This window comes from Alnus glutinosa, chromosome 4, assembly GCF_958979055.1.
Source record: "Alnus glutinosa chromosome 4, dhAlnGlut1.1, whole genome shotgun sequence".
In the NCBI taxonomy this organism is placed as follows: Eukaryota; Viridiplantae; Streptophyta; class Magnoliopsida; order Fagales; family Betulaceae; genus Alnus; species Alnus glutinosa.
In genome coordinates, this window is record NC_084889.1 from 34,353,209 (window position 1) to 34,361,169 (window position 7,961).

Here is a 7,961-nt window from a genome sequence, read left to right on the forward strand (position 1 = left end):
TGTAGAAATTAATGTAGAAATACAGATGTCTTTAGAAACAGTGGCATCTTCGATCCACCACAGCCAAAAAAAAAAAACAAAAAAACATGTTTTATATAACCACGATACATACACATCACATTGATTAATTTTGGCAAGACTTCTGTGCATAAAACAACAGAACCTCGCATATACCGCGACAATTTTGGGCCCTGTGGTGTAAACCAATGACTTGTGCCAAAAATCAAAGATATGTATATATAACAGGATTTTATCGTCAATGTGCAACATTTTTTCCTAGAGAAATGCTATATATATAAACTAATAATAATCAAAGAGGGGTGTGATCGTACCAGCATTAATGCATTGGATCTCATTAGAACTTTGCAGTTAAATGTGCTTGGACGAGAGTAGTACATGGATGAGTGATCTCCTAAGAAGTTCTCGTGTTGCACTTCTTGTTTAATAATTTGTTTTTTTCATCAAAAAAAAATAATAATCAAAGAGATAAAAGAAAGAGAGAGACATAAATATTTAGATGGTTCGACCTATGTTTACATTAACACGTTTAAGTCTTATATACTACATCTTTCTTTCATATTTAATTTGAATACAACGTACGCTCTTAAATAGCTTTACATGTGATTTGAATAATTTTAAATACAAACATATCTCTTAAATTAGGGTTAACAAATCCCTTAATTTAGGGTAATCAAATCATCTAAATTCCTTCATTTAGACAATACAAATAAACATTTATCATAAAGGATTTTTATCCCTTTACAACACATATATACTCTTAACTCTTAAGTATTCACTCCACCTAATTAAGTACCGTTCATTCCCTAATATTAATGATAGTAAAATCTTCTTTAAGAGTTTTTTTTTTTGCCTCTCTCTCTCTCTCTCTCTCTCTAAGCGTCCATTTATTTCTGTACACTCATTTTTCATAACAGCCGCACAACAACTTACGCGGAAAGGCAGTTTTTTAATTTTTTTTTTTCTCATTTCTTTTTGTTGCTTGAAAGCCAGTTGGAGGGAAATGATATTTCATTTCCCCTCCAACGAAGCCGCCCCCCGGCTCTCTCTCTGAAAACTCTGCGCCGTACATTCTCCCCCCACGTTCGGTCTCTCTCCGCCGGCTTCTCTGTCGGCGGTCGGCCTCCTCCGTTGTCCGGCAGCCCTCTCCGACAGATTTCCTCTCTCTCCCCAGCTCTACATCGTCCGTAGCTCACTCGCCGAAAGTCCCCGTCCCTCTCGGCAATCGGCCTCCTCCGTCGTCCGGCTTCCCCCCTCTGGCTAAAAAAAATAGGTTCTCTCTCTCAGGCCGGATCTATTGCTACAAAAAAGAAAGGGGAAACTTTTGGCTGCTTCACACAGTGGAGGCAGCCAATGCCTGATTTTTTTATTATTATTATTATTTTTTTTTTTGTTTTTTTGTTTTTTTGTTTTTTGTTTTTTTGGTTTTTCATTTTTTGGAACAAAAACTTGAAAAGTCTTTATGGTGTTGTCTTGGAAAAGTCTTGTGGAGTTGTTTCTGGCAATTATGCACTACAAAAAAAGCCGTAAATCGCCGCGTGTCTACAGTACATGTTACTGTAGACACGTGGCCAGATGGCAGTGTGTTTCTCTGGCCACGCTGCCATATGTGGCGTACAAACAATTGGCAGCGTGTATAAATTCCACGCTGCCATCTGGCCGACACGTGTAATTTAATACACGTGGCTAACTGAAAAACACTTTTTTGGAATTCCCTTTTTCTTTAAAAAAAAAAAAAAAAAAAAAACAAATAGTATGTACATGATAATATTGCTATGTACCCTATACCAAATTAGAGTATAAAAACTAATTAGTTTTATACAGTACTTGTATTTAAATTTTTTGGAATTTATTTATATTAAAAATTCCTATTATATACCCCAACAATAAATTTGTGCTATATTTAGTATGTATTGTACTTATAGTTATGTTTTAGGGTTTACATGCAAGTTGAGTTTCTTGAATATGGTTTATGCGTTAAGACTTAATTTATTGTATGTGTAGTACATACTCTCAGGGTTAGGGTTCGTAAAACATCCATCTGAATGTGTTCGCCTTGTGGTCCCGATCATTATAGCATACCTTACACAAGTATAAAATTGCATGCCTCTATCATTTGATCCAGTTCAATGTTCAAAACTTGGTCGAACTTTCATTTGATCCTAGAGTTAGGGTTTATCACTATATATATAGTATATATATTTAGGGTTAGGGTTTATGGCTTATACATATAGTACATACACTTAATATTAGGGTTAAGGTTAGGGTTTATGGCTTATACATATAGTACATACACTTAATATTATGGTTAAGGTTAGGGTTTATGGCTTACATATATATGGTACATACACTTAAGATTAGGGTTAAGGTTAGGGTTTATGGCTTACATATATATGGTACATACACTTAAGATTTGGGTTAAGATTATGGGTTTTAGGGTTCAATTTTATGGTCAGGGTTTAGTATAGTATAGTATATATATATATATATATATATATACACTTAGGGTTAGGATTTAGTTTTAATTTATAGTTTACGGTTTAGTTTTATGGCTTAGGGTTTAGCAATTTGTACAGTACATACACTTAGGGTTGCATGTGTTTGTGTTTGTATTTGTATTTCAAAACTATCTTGTCATATTATGTACATACATATATATAATATATGCATGTATGCATGTAAACGGCGTGCCGAAACTATATACCTTTATAGTTACTTGTATATACCCTAACATTGGTGTTTATGGCTATATATATATATATAGTATACTTATATAGCTATACTGTGTATAGCTATATATAGTATATATATACACTTAGGGTTAGGGTTTATAGATATATATAATAACGTTGTATATACACTTAGTGTTAAGGTTTATGTTTATATAGAGTACTAAATGCATAATTAACCCAAATTTGGGCTACATATATATGCATAATTATACGGCGAGGAACAAAAATAAAAATATGCAACATAACAAAGTACATACACTTAGGGTTAGGGTTTATGACTATATATAGTATATAGACATAGGGTTAGGGGTTATGGGCTACGTGCAATATGTTTATAGTATATTTACGTTTTACGTGTTGAGTACTTTAAATATATATGGTATACTTATAAGTAAACCCTAACTCTAATTAGGATTTATGTTAATGGAATAGTAATCTAATAAAACCCTAACCCTATATATATATAGGACCTATATATATATATATGAAACTTAACACAGACTTAAGGTTTAAGAATTAGTTTTAGGGTTACCGTTTAGGGTTTAGTTTTATGGGTTAGAGTTTACGTAAACCTTAACACTATATATATTACATACACTTAGGGTCGGATTAGGGTTTGTGTTTGTGTTTACAAATACAAAACTATATATATATTTAATATATATATATATATATATATATATATATATATATATATATATATATATATATATATATATATATATATATATTATATATATATATAATTTTTCGTTTTTCAAAAAAAAAAAAAAAAAATTAAAAACAGATAGAGACGTGTATTATTATACACGTCTCTAATTGGCCGGGTGGCATTACGCCACGCGGCCAATTTTTGGCCAGGTGACCTGCGCAGGACAATTCTCGCGCGCCACCTGGCTGATATTTCAATTAATTAAAAAAAAAAGGGTAGCTTCCAGAGGAAGCTACCCTCGATCCGCACATTTCCCTCTCTCCCTCAGCTCGATCTCTCTCGCTCACTCATCTCTCACTCGCTCACTCAGCTCTCTCTCTCTCTCTCTCTCTCTCCCTCTCCCTCTCTGTCCACCGACCACCGACCACCAGGATCCAGTGTCTTCTCAGGCCAGCTCCCTCTCCAGCCGTGACTGCACCACCCGTGTTCGGCAATAGGTGCATGCTCTCTCTCTCTCTCTCTTTATCTCTGTCTCTCTCTCTAGCTCTCTCTCTCTCTCTCTAACCGAACCAGGAACCCTAACCCTAGGTCCGGACCTATCTCTCTCTACATCTCCCTCTCACTCTCTCTCTCTCTCTGTCTCTCTCTCTAGCTCTCTCTCTAGCTCTCTCTCTCTCTCTCTCTCTCTCTCTCTTTCTCTCTGTCTCTCTCTAGCTTTCTCTCTCTCTAGCTCTCTCTCTCTCTCTCTAACCGAACCACAGACTAAACCCTAACCCTAGGTCCGGACCTCTCTCTCTCTACACCCATCTCTCTGACACTATCTCTCTCTACATCTCTCTCTCTCTGTGAAACCTCTCCCGGTGTCTCTCTCTCTCTCTCTCTCTCTCTCTCTCTGCCTTGTACGTGATTACTATTTTGAATGTTGTTTTGGGATATTATTTTGGGACTAATATGTTTTAATGCAGGTACATTTTGGCAAAGGAGCATACAAATCACAAAAAAAAATAAAAATATTTGTGAGTAATTTTAGCATTAATTTTTTTTCTTTACTTTTTGGCTATAATAAACTTGGTGCATTTAAATTAATTTGTTTAAAATCTGTTTCTAATTTTTTTAATAGTTTCATATAATTATTGTGGATTTAGCAATTAATAATGGTCTATGCAATGCTGTTAATTTTGTTGGGTTTGAATATCTATTGTTGTGTAATTTTATGTGTTTTGATGTGGTTGGTCGTTATGCATGAAAAATATTCTTACAGTTGTGGTATTTTTTTTTTTTTTTTTTGTAATATGTTTTACTGTACTACGAATTGGTGTGTGGATTATTATTTGTGGCAATTATTTTATTAACTTAATCATAAAATAAATGATCAAAACCAATAAAATATAAATAAGTATTCGGTACTACAAACAAAAAAAAAACCAATTCAAAGTAAACTCGCCATCATTTCATAATAAAATGATCATATCTAACGATTATTGGATAGAAACAGAAAATTAAATTTGGCCACCGTCTACCATTTATAATTATTTTTTTTATTATTCAATTTATAACAAAGGTGTAAACAATAAACCCTAAACCCTAAATCAAAACCAATATAAAAATCCCTATGATCAAATCTCAAAACCAAACCCCTAAGCTTTATACTCTAAAAAACAAGCAAAAACCATAAACCCTAAACCCTAGCCCAAATTACCGTTCACCCTAAAAACCCTAAACCCTACAAAAGGGAACTTGAAGGGAACATCATTTTTAGAGCGTAATATTTAATTAGGCTATATGTGGACAGCATTTAACAAGGGTACACTTGGACTTAGGCTAAAGAGACCCTGATTTATAATGTATAATTTGTCAAATGCCGTCCGCATATAGCTCTAGCAACAATTTCTATAAATTTTTTTTTTTCATTTTAATAAATTAAACTATTTTTTTTTCTTTATTTAAATGCATATTTATTTATCTTTTTCTTATACCATTTAAATATTTTTTAAATTAAATAATAGGCGAAAGAGAGTGAAAATGATGGTATTGGAATAAAAGAGGAAGTAGAAAATTTTTCATATCGATCAAAATAATGTTAAGGGAACCACATTTAATTACCTAGATTTAATATACAATTTTTGTTCCCTTCCTATTTCCTTAGTTTAGAGAATAACAAGAAATCTGATTTAATAGATTCTTTTACAAGTTTTTCCTACATCCAAGAAAGAAAATGAAACTTAAGGACGATGTTGATAATGATCTAAGCTGTTAGAGCATTACTAGCAGCTTTCCTACAAGGGATCTGTTCCCTAAATTTTAAGAAAAATTTTAAGAAAGTCAAAAAAACCATCCCACAGCAACTTCCCTACAATTATCTGTTCCCTAGGAAGTGAACAGTGCTTCCCAATGCATTGGGAAGCACTGTTCACCTCCCATTCAATTATTTATTCTAAAAATATAATCTCTCTCTTACTTTATCTCTTTCTTTTCTTACTTTTAATTAAAGTAAAAGTAACAAAATAATATTTTAATGATATAGGGAAAAATGAAGGGAAGCTACTGTGGAGTATTTTTTGATAGGGAAGTAAAAAGTAGTTTTATTCCCTACATTTAGAGAAAATGAATGGGAGGGGAAGGGAAGGGAAGCTGCTAGGAATGCTCTTAGCATTGATTAAAATCCAAGGTACATCCCGCAAATTTAACTCATAAAAACCCTAAGTCGTAAGTCCAACCCCCCCCCCCCCCCCCCCTAAAAAAGAGTCATAAGCCAAACACAAATTAGTTAATTTTTAATTTTTTTTTTCCAGAAGAATTTATTGATATGTTGTTTTGACACGTCAATAATTATTGACTATAAGTATTAATATTTAATTAATATACTTGTAATTTATAGTGTAAGCATATTATATAATATAGTATACAACTATAAGTACTATATATGTGTTATTATATATAAATATAGTATAATTGTATAACAAAATAAATATATAATAAGTAAGCATGCACATTAATTATATGGTCTAGTATATGACTATAATCAACCACATGTTATATAATATGTACGTATATAGTTATATAAGGTAGCTAGTTAATATGTAAGTACTAGTATATATACTAAAATACAATAGTAATAAATATATAACCATGTATGATGTGTCATATATAATGTTTATGTAAATGTTTATATAGTTATATATAACTATTAAAAATGTTCCACTAAAAAAAAACTTTTAAAATGTTAGTTAAGAACTTAATCATATGTCATGATATTATATACCATAGTTATAGCTATAGTTAATATATTGAATATGTTAATGCGTACATTTTGAATATGTTAGTTCACTAACTATTCAAATTTCAATATATATGTTAGTATTTTGACTAACAAGTTAATGATATAATTAATATACACTAACTCTTTCAAAAAAAAAAAAAATTAATATACACTAACATGTATATATGTGTGTACGTGTGTGTGTGTAAATCGAAATTAAATTGTTTAGTGACGTGTCAATTTATCACACGTCAAAAAGTGTTGATGTGTCAATTTGACGCATCAAAACTTATTGACAGGTTAAAATAACACATCAAAAATTATTGACGTGCCATTTTGACATGTCAAAAATTACTGAAATGCCAATTCGACACATCAGAAAAAAAATTGACGTGTCAACTTGAAATGTCAAAAATGTCTCGACATGTCAAGTTGACACGTTAATAATTTTTAATGTGTCAAACCGACACGTCAACAAATTTGTTGGCATGCCAAGTTGACACATCAACAAATTTTTGACATGTCGAACAAACACGTCAACAAATGTGTTGATGTGCCAAGTAGACACGTAAATTTTTTTTAACATGTCTGTTTGACACGTCAAAACTTTTTGACGTGTCTGTTCAGCACATCAAAATACGTGTAGGGGTCATGTCGCGCATGACATTTCATTTGTCTTGCGTGTCGCACCCCATTACTCTACAACCAGCTCTCTCTCTCAATTTATTCTCTTTCTCTCTCTCTCTCTCTCACCCTTTCAGCTTTAGCATGCTCCTCCCATCACCGGCCACCACTACGCCGGTGATCGGAGCTCTCTATCTCTCTTTCTCTCACCCTTTCGGCTTCTGCATGTTACTCTCTCTCTCTCTATGTGTTACTCATGTGTTACTCATATCATGATATGCTAACTTCTCATTTTTCTGTTTAGGGATCTACTCAAGTTCATAATTTAAGGGATTCTCTTGGTGAAGTGAAATCTGATATTGTGGTCAATGTGATTCATATTATTAATTATATTTTTGGGAGGCTCTTATATTCTTATTATTATATTTCTGATATATGGGAAACTGTCTCAGGCAGTTAGCCTGTTTTACTACCAATTTCTGTGATGTGTATAAAATTTGCAAATTCAACTTTGTAGGTTGTTTACCGCCTGAGACAGTTTACTTATCCCCAAATTTCTGCATGACTGCACTTGATGTCCTTGTTGGGATTGATTTTATTTGCCCAAGGGTTTCGAACGGCATTTCTATAGTAGTCCCATATTAAGTGGGTTGGTCAAGTTGGTAAATTAATATTG

General features: G+C 32.6%; 1 pseudogene; it reads left to right on the plus strand.

Moving 5' to 3' along the window:
• The first annotated feature begins 318 nt into the window (after window positions 1-318).
• On the plus strand, window positions 319-437 carry LOC133867554 (5S ribosomal RNA; annotated as a pseudogene).
• The last annotated feature ends 7,524 nt before the right edge of the window (window positions 438-7,961 follow it).